Consider the following 15,978-nt stretch of genomic DNA (forward strand, 5'->3'; position numbering starts at 1 on the left):
CCCTCTAGGAACTCATGTTACCAAATGCAAGTTCATGTGCCCAGAGCACAGTGAGGCCAAAACGTCTGAGTTTGGAGCAGAGAAAGGTTTACTGCAGGGCCATGCAAGGAGACAGGTGGATCATGCCCCCCAAACCCCAAACTCCTCAAAGAGTTTCAACAAAGTATTTTTAAAGGCAAGGTGAGGGAGGGGTGTGGCTGTTTGTTGCAAACTTCCTGGTGTAGGAATCCTTTGTTCTTGCAGCTGTCCATGTAGGTCAGGTCACAATGTTCCTGCAAAACTCCAAGGAGACAAATATTATTCTCTGTTCTGCAACTTTTTATCTCTGTATGAATGGACCCTTAAAGGTCAGAGCCCTGAGAATAGGCTCTCCTGTATATTTCAGGCTATTGGCAACATTCTTTTATAAAAGGTGCAGAGCCAGCATGACTAAGCACAAGCAAGAGAACTGATCTAATGTGGAGTCAGATTTGTTCTTCCCTATTACAATCTTGAGAATTGCATTGAATTTATAGATTAATTTGAGGGAAAATCTGTCACCTTTATATTAAGTCTTGCCATATCAATGCACTTATTTTTCCATATATTTAGAACATTTTGTCCTTCAATTATAATTTTGTCTTATTCACCTAGATGTGCCATTATTTTTACTGCTACTGTGAATAAAGTCTTCAAAAATACATTTTTGAATTTCTTGCTGCTAGAATAAGGGATGGTATTTGATTTTAAAAAGCTCAGTTTTGTATGCAACAACTTTGCTGAACTCTGTTGTTATTTTAAATTATTTTAATGAGATTTTTAAATTTAGGTAATTTCCCCTAATAATGTTGATAATTTTATTTCTTTCTCAAACCTTACACCTTATTTTTATCTTATTTTCTTAGATAGAATGTTTAAGTGCTAAACAGAGATGATTGCAGGCCTCCTTGTATTACTTCTGACTTTATTCAAAGAGAATTCTTCTAACATTTTACCATTAATTATTATGGTTCCTATTGGTTTTTGGCTTTGTCATATTAAAAAAAAACTTGTCTTTTTATTTTAAAATAAAGAATGGGTATTGTATATTTCAATATAATTAATGTATTTAAATTCCCAAATGTTTCTTCTGCATCTATTTCAGTAGTATGGTGGATATGAAATGATAACCTCCAAGCCTACAACGGTGACAGTGGATGTAGAGTACAGAGTCTTGAGGGTTTTTTTGTTTGTTGTGAGAGAGGATGGACAGAAAATAGCTTTGGGAAGATACTCATGGTTCTGATTTAGGATAGCTGGGTAAATAGCAGAGTCATTACTTGAATAGAGAATAGAAAGACAATAGCCATTTTTCAGGAATAGATTTTGAGCTCACTTCAAGATTTGTTGAAACTTTGAAACTGAGATGGATGTCGCTGTATAAAAATTGATGTTCACTAGACTTTTGGATATAATTATTTAAAAATGGACTCTTGAATGAAAGAGTGAAGTGTGCTCTGGAGATAAACATTTGTGATCCAGTGGTATTAAAGTGGATGTTAAAGCTGTAGGGGAGGATACATTTCTCCAGTGAGAGTTTGCAGAATAAGAAATGTAGAGACTCTGGCTAAACTCCAGGAACCTAAACACACAGTGGATAGTAGGAGGGACTCTCAGAGCAGTCTGGAAATAAGTCACTTCCAGGGTGAATGATGTCAGGAAGACTTAGGGAGAAAGGTAAAAAAAAAAAGAAAACAAAAAACACCTGTATGAGCCTAACACAGAGGTTAAGAAAGATGGCAAGAGAGAGTTGATTTACTTAGGCAATTAGGAAATCACTGGTGCCCTTGACAGGAGCAGTGTAGCAGTAGCACACTGGAGTCAGACTTTGGATTGTAGTGGGTGAAGATTTATCAGGAGGTGGGGAAATGGAGGAAAACAGATGAAGACCTTGCTCATGACACTTGGACATGAAGGGAAGGAGAGAAAGCATGCATGCAAGACAGTCAAGGGAAGAGTGATCCTTTGAGAATTAATTGTTAGTTTCCCAGCTTTGAAATTGTTGGGTGGATAAAGCCTAGAAGGCTCAACTTTAGTTACGTATGATTGTGAGCTGGTTACTGGATGTGGTGAAGAGCTGAGCTAGGTTGTGTGACTGGACAGGTTTCTTTCCCTTTCTTTCTTTCTTTTAAATATTTTTTATAGTTGATTAGCAATGTTGTGTTCATTTCAGATGTGCAGCAAAATGGTTCAGTTATACATATACATGCATCTATTCTTTTTCAAATTCTTTTCCCATTTAGGTTATTACAGAGTATTGATCAGAGTTCACTGTGCTATACAGTAGGTCCTTGTTGGTTACCTGTTTTTTATATAGCAGTGTGTACATTCAGAGTTGATTGTCTGGGTACATATTTGCCTGGGCTTTGACTCTTCTGACTTATGTCTGAAAGCATAGAGTCATGCAAAAGAAATTCATAAGAAGCAAATTCAAAGGCTGGGGCCAATCCCTGTATGACAGTGAAGTCCTTAAATAAGAGTAAAGCCTTTAATGAAAGTAAAATAATAGGACAAAAATATTTTTAAAATCATTACTATAAAACATAAACATTTTGGTGACTTATTTGTGGCCGAATATGCCCGTGATCAAATGGATCTCTAATTTGAAGAAAATAATCTAAATGAAAAAAAGTAGCCTTGCTGTTTGGGATAGGATTGTGAGTCTATTTTGGTTATCATGATTCAGTGAAAGCTGTTAAACCCACAGACTCTGCTAGTCTGTAATAGAGGAAGTCTTTGTCCTTGTTCTTGCTCTAACATTAGAATCAGAGGAGAACCATATTCTAGATTCTGTTTATTCTGGCACAAGTTAGTTCATTGGATTTGTTTCCAGTTTAAATAATATCTTTGCCAGGTGAAGTTAGTAATGATTAAAGAAATTTAAAGATATGTCTTTAATCCAGTGAGGTGATTTCTATGTATTTAAATATTATTTGAAAATGATATTCATGATAAGATGGGGTAAATATTTTTAAGTTGCCACATTTATTTTTATAGTTGAAATTAGCCAAAATTGCCAACTTAAATTGGGCTGTAACAAACCATTTCAGGGTTTCTATGGAAACATGATTTCATCCCGTCTATGAAAACCCATTTTGTTTTTTCTCCTTTATCACGGAACTTGAATCGCTGCAATGTTTTTCCTGTGAGTCCCACTCCAAGAAAAAGAAAACAGGTTTCCAATTAGACAAAAATTCACTTTTTGCTCATTAGAGTTTAACTCTAAGGGACTTTCATCTAGGGTTATAAACCATGGCTATAACCTCAAATCTTTCCTATTTAGGTATTAATATGCATTTTTGTTATTTCTGTATTGTATTTTTTTTTACTGTATTGTATTTTTAAATACTCTGGTCAACCTCTAGTTAAAATTGTTCCAAGTTATGTGAAAATTACTTCATACTTCTAATATCCTTATATGGTATCTAGCTGATTTACAAATCTCCAGTGAAAGAGCTGTAACATTCTTGTTCATTTTTACTTTCTCCCCACGCCTACCCCAAAGCCTGACACAAGTTTATTCCCAATAAATTCTTATTGAGTCAATGATGCTACAAATATTTCAGTGCCTTCTGAGAACTTAGTGCTGTTGAGGGCTCTGCAGGATACAAAAGACATAAATAAAATACTTTCTTGTTTGTAATTAGGAATCTAGGGAGGGTAAAGAGTGAAATGTAAAATGCTTGTGACTCGCTATTTAACCTCACATGAGTGAGTGTTTTACTATCTCATTTAATCTTTACAATAGTCCTAGAAGGGGTGTTTCTTGTTTCAGATGAAGAAACTGACTAAGCAGGGTTTGAGAACATGCCCAAGCTAGTGATTGGTGGACCAGGGTTTGAATACCAGCCCTGCATTAAGTACACGTACTAGTTGGAGAGACGATTCTTCTACACAGAAAACCATTAGTGAAGTTGGAGATGTTACTGGTTGGGAGGAGCTCAGACAAGGAACGATGAGGTGGATGAGAGTAATCATGAATAATTGTAAGTGAAAGCACTATTTACTACATGGTGAACTTTAAACTGTATCTAATTAACACTTCATATTTGTATTTTATGCACTGGAATATAGTATCTTGGCTCTGATACTTGTTTCTTAAATGTCTATGATTTGTTTTTTTGTAAAGCAGCAATGCAATAGTATAATTATACTTTTGTTTAACCACATGCTGCAACTAAGGAGTCCGCATGCTGCAACTTAAAGATCCTGCATGCCTCAACGAAGATTCCGCATGCTGCAACTAAGACCCAGTGCAGCCAAAATAATAAATACATAAATAAAAATATTAAAAAACCACAAAGGAATACATGTAAATTGATTTTGATGATTATCACAGATGCATAGAATTTCAGACTGGTCAATCCTTTTCTTTTTATAGAAAAGAAACCAAGTCTCAGGGAGCAGTTCCAGCTGATTTTTTTCTTTCACTCTTGTTTAAATTCTTATGATGGCAGAATCACGCTAAATATTGTCTTCCAACACCCAGTCTAATATTTTTAAGCCACATAATGCTTTCACTCATTGATTTGTAGCAGATAGCTATACATCATTAATGGATAAAGATAATTCTAATAATGTTTGAGTATATATCCTTTGTTTTCTCATGCTTCGATAAGCTACTGTAGAAATATCTAACTATGGAAACCATGCGTGTAACATCTTTATACAACATATTCTTAGAGATCACTAAGAACTTTAAGTACTGTATTAAATTAGATGACAATGATGCTTTGTGTTTTTTCTTTGCCTATTTTTTTTTTGTGTGTGTGCCTTTTCCTTGGTGATATTTTGTTTCTTTGTCAATGACTTTAAATTTTAGTTTTTCCCTGTGTCTTCTCTTGGGTTCCATGCTAAGTGTCACACATTTTTATTTTCCGTGATTAGTTGTTTTCCTTGAAAGGGAAAAATTGTAAGTTCAGAGAGGTAATTATAATCATATTCTACTTAACTGCTGTCTTTATCAACGTGTTATTTGTCTAACAAAACTAGAATTTCTTCTGTACACCTAGAATACCTCAGAGTAGGATCAGTTATTGTATTTGTAGCAAAACTATAGTATAAAATCACTTAAGTGGTTCATATTCATTATAGAAATATTATTTTGTGAGTGGCTCTGTTTCTGACTAGCAATTAATATTAAATAATATATCAGTGGTTAACTCTCAATAGCAGTCATAGAGCCATGATAATTCAAAATAGAAGAATAATGATCTAAACCTTTAAAAATGAACCTAAGTACACAGTACATATCAATTATATGAGGTCCCAAGTTACTATAATGCATTTCCAGGAAACCCTCTAGTGTATCATAACTACAGTTTGAGTATAAGGAATGTTAATGAAATGCTTACACTAATTCTTTTAGAATTAAGAATGATTTAGGAGTAAATTATTCAGGTTAAACCAAGTCTCTTAAACTCTCCAGGAAATTTGAATTGGTGCTGTCCTTTTCTCCAGTGTTCACTTGACCATTTTACAATCTTTGAAACTCATCAAACTTAGTTAGCAAAATCAGTAAAATAACTATTCATATAGCATCATGCTTAGAATTGCTGATGTGAGCATAAACAGTCATTGAGTTTTGATAAAAGTATAGAGGTATTTTATTAATTAGGCAGCTTTAAATTAGTTCAATTTGAAACTAGTAACTGTGAGAGGGGGCAACTTAATGAAGAAAAATAAATTTGAATTTTCAGAGAGTGACCCACTGAAATAACATTTGTTTTAAAAAAGGGAGGATAATTACACTAATTACTATGCATATCACATATACATTTAAGCTACAGCCCTCCCAATCCCTACCCCCAATTTGGTTAATTAGTTTAGAGTAGAAACACCGCAAACTAGATGAGGGTTTTTTTCTTTTTTTGAATGGAGGTAAATACTTCAATATATTGCTTTCTTCCCTGCCATGGCTGGTGTTTGCATTACTATCACACATGCTCTGTTAGTACAATGCTGCTATTAGCCTCACCTAGGAATTTCGTGGCATATTTTTTAGTAAACTCTGGCCATTAAAAAGATTTAAAGTAAGAATAAGACAAAACAAACTGGGTTTACTATTCATCTTAGAAAATATTTAGAATAGACAATTTGTGTTCTGGATACAATTTTGTGTTGATTATATCTGTTACAAATATTTTCCCCACTGGGTGGTTTATATTGATACTTTTATTATATCTTTTTTTCTTCAAACACCTAAGAAGCTAAAGCAAAAAAACCACCATGCTACTATCACACCCAATGAATTTTTAAAATGGTGCATATCATCTAATACCCAGTCCATGTTCAATTTTGTCTGTCTCAAAAGTATCTGCAGTTTGTTATTTAAATCAGGATTCCAACAGAGTCCACAACTGCATTTAATTTAATTCCCCTTACTTTTATTTTCTTGCCACTTATATATTAATTGCACAAGTTTTCACTTTTGCTGATTTCATCCTCTTGGTGTCATTTAATAGATGCCTGAATTTCTTATAACTGGGCGGATACAGAGAATTGAGTAGATTCAGGTGTTACTTTTTATTTACGAAAAATGATTCACAGGGATTCCCTGGTGGTGCAGTGGTTGAGAGTCCGCCTGCCGATGCAGGGGACACGGGTTCGTGCCCCCGCCCGGGAAGATCCCACATGCCGTGGAGCGGCTGGGCCCGTGAGCCATGGCCGCTGAGCCTGTGCGTCCGGAGCCTGTGCTCCGCAGCGGGAGAGGCCACAACAGTGAGAGGCCCGCGTACCGCCAAAAAAAAAAAAAAAATTATTCACAGATGGACATGTGCTTTTATTAGGTCATGTCTGGAGGAACATACGTCTTATTCTACTTTAATGATGCTAAGGAAGGTGAGTGGGTTCAGGTGTAGTCAAGTAATGCATCTGTCCTGATTTCCTCTCTAACATTTCACCCAGTCATATCGGCACACCAGTGATCCTTGCCTACATCCATATTTCATTAGTGGTTGCAAAATATGATTTTCTAATTATATTCTTCTGGCATTTATCATTAACTGTTTTATTACCCTGAAGTATTATCCATGTAGGAAAAGTAGGACAAATGCTTGCTTCTTTTTATTTGTACCCTAGCAACCTCCAAAGGTGACCAATGGTTGTTTTCTGTTTTTTGTATTTATCATCATGAACTCATAGGTTTAGTAAATTGTTGTACATCAATCCATTGTAGTAACTATTATTTTTAATGATCAGATGGTTTTCTCTTTAGCTCATGGGAGCCCCTCAACTTAGCTCTTGGGTCCTTTGGATCTAATCCCAGTCGCTTTTGAGACATTCCTTGTTTTTAGAATGACAAGATTTCTCTGTCTCATGTCTAATGTCCCCCAGATCTGGAATCTGCTATTCTCCCTAAACAGCCTTGTTTCTTTTGATGGGAAATGGTATTTAGAAATCATAATTGGAGTGCTAGAGTTGCTTATTGATGATTTTCTTCATATCACTTGAACATTAATTGCTTATTTCCACCCATTTTCTTTCACCCCGGCTCCTCTTTTATCTATCCATTTATTTTCCATATATTATCCTGTATTGCTATTTAGCTTTGTAAATGCTTACATTTTATTTTCTAAGCAGGTAAACAAGGCACAGCTAGGACTGGAACTCACATTGCATGACTTGTTATCCAGCATTCTTTTTTGTGTATCATAGAAGAATTGGAAGATTAGAAAGTTGGAGAACAATTTGACCTGAGTTCCAAGATCAAAATATTATTAGCTTTCCCTTTCTGAATGATGTCTTTGCTTTCCTGATACTTTATTGTAAAAATTAGAGCTGAGTTAAGAAAAAAAAATGATAAAAATTAGGTTAATATATGTTAATATAAAAGGAATTTAGGGATAGGAAAAAGAGCTATATTTATAAGCACAGCATAAAATTACTAACAGAATCCAACGGGCTGATTTTAGTGGATTTGCTGGCATAGGCAAATAAAGTACACTGTACTCCATGTTCCTTGACTATTTTTTACTGGTCTCATTTCAAATGGTTACACAGACATGTATATTTTTTCATTGCTTGAATATTTAGAAGCTGCTATGACTTCTAAAAAAGAGATGGGATTTTAAACCTCTCCACCAAACTACAATAACTCTACCAAGTTACTGCCATTTCACTTTTTCTTGTGCAGCTTTAATGGATGCTATATGATATACTCTATAAGCAGAACAAGAAAGCAGTCATCCACTCTGCAGTGTGAGAGAAAACTGTGCAAAATGTAAAATAATAGCTTCTTGGAATCCCTTAGCTTCCTGTCTATAAAATGGGGATTTATATTTACCTGTCTGGCTACCATATTAGATTTTTGTTTAGAGAAGTATGATAACAAATGTCAGTTGTTTAGTTGACCATGAATTGTTTACACAATCAAGGTGGCGTTGATTAATTACATATTTTGGGGGGCATATTTTGACCTATGAAATTCCAAAAATTACATTTAGTTCTGTTGTTTTAATGACCACTCAAACAAACCAAACTTTACATACATACATATGTACATGAACCCATTCTTTTTTCTTTTTTTAACATCTTTATTGGAGTACGATTGCTTTACAATGGTGTGTTAGTTTCTGCTTTACAACAAAATGAATCAGTTATATATATACATTTGTTCCCATATCACTTCTCTCTTGCATCTCCCTCCCTCGCACCCTCCCTATCCCACCCGTCGAGGCGATCACAAAGCACCGAGCTGATCTCCCTGTGCTATGCAGCTGCTTCCCACTAGCTACCTACCTTACGTTTGGTAGTGTATATATGTCCATGCCTCTCTCTTGCTTTGTCACAGGCTACCCTTCCCCTTCCCCATATCCTCAAGTCCATTCCCTAGTAGGTCTGTGTCTTTATTCCTGTCTTACCCCAGGTTCTTCATGATATTTTTTTTCTTAAATTCCATACATATGTGTTAGCATACGGTATTTGTCTTTCTCTTTCTGACTTACTTCATTCTGTATGACAGACTCTAGGTCTATCCACCTCATTACAAATAGCTCAATTTCGTTTCTTTTTATGGCTGAGTAATATTCCATTGTATATATGTGTCACAACTTCTTTATCCATTCATCCGATGATGGACACTTAGGTTGTTTCCACCTCTGGGCTATTGTAAATAGAGCTGCAATGAACATTTTGGTACATGACTCTTTTTGAATTATGGTTTTCTCAGGGTATATGCCCAATAGTGGGATTGCTGGGTCATATGGTAGTTCTATTTGTAGTTTTTTTAAGGAACCTCCATACTGTTCTCCACAGTGGCTGTATCAATTTACATTCCTACTAACAGTGCAAGAGGGTTCCCTTTTCTCCACACCCTCTCCAGCATTTATTTTTTCTAGATTTTTTGATGATGGCCATTCTAACTGGTGTGAGATGATATCTCATTGTAGTTTTGATTTGCGTTTCTCTAATGATTAGTGACCTTGAGCATTCTTTCATGTGTTTGTTGGAAGTCTGTATATCTTCTTTGGAGAAATGTCTATTTAGGTCTTCTGCCCATTTCTGGATTGGGTTGTTTGTGTTTTTGTTATTAAGCTGCATGAGCTGCTTATAAATTTTGGAGATTAATCCTTTGTCAGTTTCTTCATTTGCAAATATTTTCTTCCATTCTGAGGGTTGTCTTTTGGTCTTGTTAATGGTTTCCTTTGCTGTGCAAAAGCTTTGAAGTTTCATTAGGTCCCATTTGTTTATTTTTATTTCCATTTCTCTAGGAGGTGGGTCAAAAAGGATCTTGCTGTGATTTATGTCATAGAGTGTCCTGCCTATGTTTTCCTCTAAGGGTTTGATAGTTTCTGGCCTTACATTTAGGTCTTTAATCCATTTTGAGCTTATTTTTGTGTATGGTGTTAGGGAGTGATCTAATTTCATACATGTATCTGTCCAGTTTTCCCAGCACCACTTATTGAAGAGGCTGTCCTTTCTCCACTGTACATTCCTGCCTCCTTTATCAAAGATAAGCTGACCATATGTGCGTGGGTTTATCTCTGGGCTTTCTATCCTGTTCCATTGGTCTATCTTTCTGTTTTTGTGCCAGTACCATACTGTCTTGATTACTGAAGCTTTGTAGTATAGTCTGAAGTCAGGGAGCCTGATTCCTCCAGCTCCATTTTTCGTTCTCAAGATTGCTTTGGCTATTAGGGGTCTTTTGTGTTTCCATGCAAATTGTGAAATTTTTTGTTCTAGTTCTGTGAAAAATGCCAGTGATAGATTGATGGGGATTGCATTGAATCTGTAGATTGCTTTGGGTAGTAGAGTCATTTGCACAATGCTGATTCTTCCAATCCAAGAAAATGGCATATCTCTCCATCTATTTGTATCATCTTTAATTTCTTTCATCAGTGTCTTATAATTTTCTGCATACAGGTCTTTTTTCTCCTTAGGTAGGTTTATTCATAGATATTTTATTCTTTTTGTTGCAATGGTAAATGGGAGGGTTTTCTTGATTTCACTTTCAGGTTTTTCATCATTAGTGGATAGGAATGCCAGAGATTTCTGTGCATTAATTTTGTATCCTGCTACTTTACCAAATTCATTGATTAGCTCTAGCAGTTTTCTGGTAGCATCTTTAGGATTCTCTATGTATAGTATCATGTCATCTGCAAACAGTGACAACTTTACTTCTTCTTTTCTAATTTGGATTCCTTTTATTTCCTTTTCTTCTCTGATTGCTGTGGCTAAAAGTTCCAAAACTATGTTGAATAAGAGTGGTGAGTGGGCAACCTTGTCTTGTTCCTGATCTTAGTGGAAATGCTTTCAGTTTTTCACCATTGAGGATGATGTTGGATGTGGGTTTGTCATATATGGCCTCTATTATGTTGAGGAAAGTTCCCTCTATGCCTACTTTCTGTAGGGTTTTTATCATAAATGGGTGTTGAATTTTGTTGAAAGCTTTCTCTCCATCTATTGAGATGATCATATGGTTTTTCTCCTTCAGTTTATTAATATGGTGTATCACGTTGATTGATTTGTGTATATTGAAGAATCCTTGCATTCCTGGAATAAACCCTACTTGATCATGTTGTATGATCCGTTTAATGTGCTGTTGGATTCTGTTTGCTAGTGTTTTGCTGAGGGTTTTTGCATCTATGTTCATCAGTGATATTGGCCTGTAGTTTTCTTTCTTTGTGACATCCTTGTCTGGTTTTGGTATCAGGGTGATGATGGCCTCGTAGAATGAGTTTGGGAGTGTTCCTCCCTCTGCTCTATTTTGGAAGAGTTTGAGAAGGATAGGTGTTAGCTATTCTCTAAATGTTTGATAGAATTCGCCTGTGAAGCCATCTGGTCCTGGGCTTTGGTTTGTTGGAAGATTTTTATTCAGAGTTTCAATTTCAGTGCTTGTGATTGATCTGGTCATATTTCCTATTTCTTCCTGATTCAGTCTTGGCAAGTTGTGCATTTCTAAGAATTTGTTCATTTCTTCCAGGTTGTCCATTTTATTGGCATAGAGTTGCTTGTAGTAATCTCTCATCATCTTTTGTATTTCTCTAGTGTCAGTTGTTACTTCTCCTTTTTCATTTCTAATCCTATTGATTTGAGTCTTCTCCCTTTTTTCTTGATGAGTCTGGGTAATGGTTTATCAATTTTGTTTATCTTCTCAAGGAACCAGCTTTTAGTTTTATTGATCTTTGCTATTGTTTCCTTCATTTCTTTTCATTTATTTCTGATCTGATTTTTATGATTTCTTTCCTTTTGCTAACTTTGGGGTTTTTTTGTTCTTCTTTCTCTAATTGCTTTAGATGCAAGGTTAGGTTGTTTATTCGAGATGCTTCCTGTTTCTTAAGGTAGGATTGTATTGGTATAAACTTCCCTCTTAGAACTGCTTTTGCTGCATGCCATAGATTTTGGGTCGTCGTGTCTCCATTGTCATTTGTTTCTAGGTATTTTTAAATTTCCTGTTTGATTTCTTCAGTGATCACTTCGTTATTAAGTAGTGTATTGTTTAGCCTCCACGTGTTTGTATTTTTTACAGATCTTTTCCTGTAATTGATATCTAGTCTCATAGCCTTGTGTTCGGAAAAGGTACTTGATACAATTTCAATTTTCTTAAATTTACCAAGGCTTGATTTGTGATCCAAGATATGATCTATCCTGGAGAATGTTCCATGAGCACTAGAGAAAAATGTGTATTCTGTTCTTTTTGGATGGAATGTCATATAAATATCAATTAAGTCCATCTTGTTTAACATATCATTTAAAGCTTGTGTTTCCTTATTTATTTTCATTTTGGATGATCTGTCCATGGGTGAAAGTGGGGTGTTAAATTCCCCTACTATGAATGTGTTACTGTTCATTTCCCATTTCATGGCTGTTAGTATTTGCATTATGTATTGAGGCGCTCCTATGTTGGGTGCATAAATATTTACAGTTGTGATATCTTCTTCTTGGATTGATCCCTTGATCATTATTGATCCTTGATCATTCTTTTTCTCTTCTAATAGTCTATTTTGTCTGAAATGAGAATTGCTACTCCAGCTTTCGTTTGGTTTCCATTTGCATGAAATATTTTTTTCCATCCCCTCACTTTCAGTCTGTATGTGTCTCTAGGTCTGAAGTGGGTCTCTTGTAGACAGTAAATATATGGGTCTTGTTTTTGTATCCATTCAGCCAGTTGTGTCTTTTGGTGGGAGCATTTAGTCCATTTACATTTAAGGTAATTATTGATATGTATGTTCCTATTTCCATTTTCTTAATTGTTTTGGGTTCGTTATTGTAGGTCTTTTCCTTCTCTCGTGTTTCTTGCCTAGAGAAGTTCCTTTAGCAGTTGTTGTAAAGCTGGTTTGGTGGTGCTGAACTCTCTCAGCTTTTGTTGTCTGTAAAGGTTTTAATTTCTCCATCAAATCTGAACGAGATCCTGGATGGGTAGAGTAATCTTGGCTGCAGGTTTTTCTCCTTCATCACTTTAAATATGTCCTGCTAGTCCCTTCTGGCTTGCAGAGTTTCTGCTGAAAGATCAGCTGTTAACCTTATGGGGATTCCCTTGTGTGTTATTTGTCCCTTGCTGCTTTTAATATGTTTTCTTTGTATTTAATTTTTGACAGTTTGATTAATATGTGTCTTGGCATATTTCTCCTTGGATTTATCCTGTATGGGACTCTCTGTGCTTCCTCTACTTGATTAACTATTTCCTTTCCCATATTAAGGAGGTTTTCAACTATAATCACTTCAAATATTTTCTCAGTCCCTTTCTTTTTCTCTTCTTCTTCTGGAACCCCTATAATTCGAATGTTGGTGCGTTTAATGTTGTCCCAGAGGTCTCTGAGACTGTCCTCCATTCTTTTCCTTCTTTTTTCTTTATTCTTCTCTGCAGTAGTTATTTCCACTATTTTATCTTCCAGGTCACTTTTCCGTTCTTCTGCCTCAGTTATTCTGCTATGGATCCCATCTAGAGTAGTTTTAATTTCATTTATTGTGTTGATCATCATTGCTTGTTCCATCTTTAGTTCTTCTAGGTCCTTGTTAAATGTTTCTTGCATTTTCTCTGTTCTATTTCCAAGATTTTGGATCATCTTTACTATCATTATTCTGAATTATTTTTCAGGTAGACTGCCTATTTCCTCTTCATTTGTTAGGTCTGGTGGGTTTTTATCTTGCTCCTTCATCTGCTGTGTGTTTTTCTGTCTTCTCATTTTGCTTATCTTACTGTGTTTGGGGTCTCCTTTTTGGAGACTGCAGGTTCGTAGTTCCTGTTGTTTTTGGTGTCTGTCCCCAGTGGCTAAGCTTGGTTCAGTGGGTTGTGTAGGCTTCCTGCTGGAGGAGACTAGTACCTGTGTTCTGGTGGATAAAGCTGGAACTTGTCTTTCTGGTGGGCAGGTCCATGTCTGGTGGTGTGTTTTCGGGGGTCTGTGGACTTATTATGATTTTAGACAGCCTCTCTGCTAATGGGTGGAGTTGTGTTCCTGTCTTACTAGTTGTTTGGCATAGGATGTTCAGCACTGTAGCTTGCTGGTCGTTGAGTGAAGCTGGGTGCTTGTGTTGAGATGGAGATCTCTGGGAGATTTTCGCCATTTGATATTCTGTGGAGCTGGGAGGTCTCTTGTGAACCAGTGTCCTGAAGTTGGCTCTCCCACCTCAGAGGCACAGCACTGACTCCTGGCTGCAGCACCAAGAGCCTTTCATCCACATGGCTCAGAATAAAAGGTAGAAAAAGTAGAAAGAAAGAATTAGTAGAAATAGAAAGAAAGAAAGAATGAAAGAAAGGAGGGAGGGAAGGAGGGAGGAAGGAAGGAAGGATGGAGGGAAGGAAGAAAAAAGAAAGAAAGAAGATAAAGTAAAATAAAATAAAGTAAGATAAAATATAATAAAGTTATTAAAATAAAAATATAATTATTAAGAGAAAAAAATTTAAAAAAAGGACAGACAGAGCCCTAGGACAAACAGTGGAAGCAAAGCTCTACAGACAAAAATCTCAGATAGAAGCATGCACATACACACTCACAAAAAGAGGAAAAGGGGAAAATATCATAAATCTTGCTCTCAAAGTCCACCTCCTCAATTTTTGATGATTCATTGTCTAAAGGAGGGAAGGAAAGAAAGAACAAAGATAAAGTAAAATAAAATAAAGTTATTAAAATAAAAAGTAATTATTAAGAAAAAAAATTAAAAAAAAAAAAAACGGACAGAGAGAACCCCCGGACAAATGGTGGAAGCAAAGCTATACAGACAAAATCTCACACAGAAGCATACACATACACACTCATAAAAAAATGAAAAGGGGAAAAAATCATAAATCTTGCTCTCAAAGCCCACCTCCTTAATTTGGGATGATTCGTTGTCTATTCATGTATTCCACAGATGCAGGGTACATCAGATTGATTGTGGAGCTTTAATCCTCTGTTTCTGAGGCTGCTAGGAGAGATTTCCCTTTCTCTTCTTTGTTCTCACAGCTCCCAGGGGCTCAGCTTTGGATTTGGCCCCGCCTCTGCGTGTAGGTCGTCGGAGGGCATCTGTTCTTCGCTCAGACAGGACGGGGTTAAAGGATCAGCTGACTCGGGGGCTTTAGCTCACTCAGGCCGGGGGGGGAGGGAGGGGCACAGAGTGCGCGGTGATCCTACAGTGGCAGAGGCCGGCGTGACGTTGCACCAGCCTGAGGCGCGCCATGCGTTCTCCCAGGGGAGTTGTCCCTGGTTCCCGGGACCCTGGCAGTAGCGGGCTGCACAGGCTCTCCGGAAGGGGGGTGTGGATAGTGACCTGTGCTGGCACACAGGCTTCTTGGTGGCGGCAGTAGCAGCCTTAGCTACTCATGCCTGTCTCTGGGGTCCGCGCTTTTAGTCGCGACTCAGGCCCGTCTCTGGAGCTCCTTTAAGCAGCGCTCTTAATCCCCTCTCCTCGCGCACCAGGAAACAAAGAGGGAAGAAAAAGTCTCTTGCCTCTTTGACAGGTCCAGACTTTTACCTGGACTCCCTCCCGGCCAGCCGTGGTGTACTAACCGCCCGCAGGCTGTGTTCATACCGCCAACCCCAGTCCTCTCCCTGCGCTCCGACCAAAGCCCGAGCCTCAGCTCCCAGCCCCGCCCGCCCCGGCCGGTGAGCAGACAAGCCTCTCGGGCTGCTCAGTGCCGGTCGGCACCGATCCTCTGTGCGGGAATCTCTCCTCTTTGCCCCCTGCACCCCTGTTGCTGTGTTCGCCTCCGCGGCCCTGAAGCTTTCCCCCTCCGCCACCCGCAGTCTCCGCCCGTGAGGGGGCTTCCTAGTGTGTGGAAACCTTTCCTCCTTCACAGCTCCCTCCCACTGGTGCATGTCCGGTCCCTATCCTTTTGTCTCTGTTTTTTCTTTTTTCTTTTGCCCTACCCAGGTACGTGGGGGGTTTCTTGCCTTTTGGGAGTTCTGAGGTATTCTGCCAGCGTTCAGTAGGTGTTCTGTAGGAGTTGTTCCATGTGTAGATATATTTCTGGTGTATCTGTGGGGAGGAAGGTGATCTCCGCGTCTTACTCTTCCGCCATCTTCCTGGAAGACTCCATGAACC

The sequence above is a fragment of the Leucopleurus acutus genome, assembly GCF_964270905.1.
Source record: "Leucopleurus acutus genome assembly, chromosome: 10".
NCBI classification, from domain to species: Eukaryota; Metazoa; Chordata; class Mammalia; order Artiodactyla; family Delphinidae; genus Leucopleurus; species Leucopleurus acutus.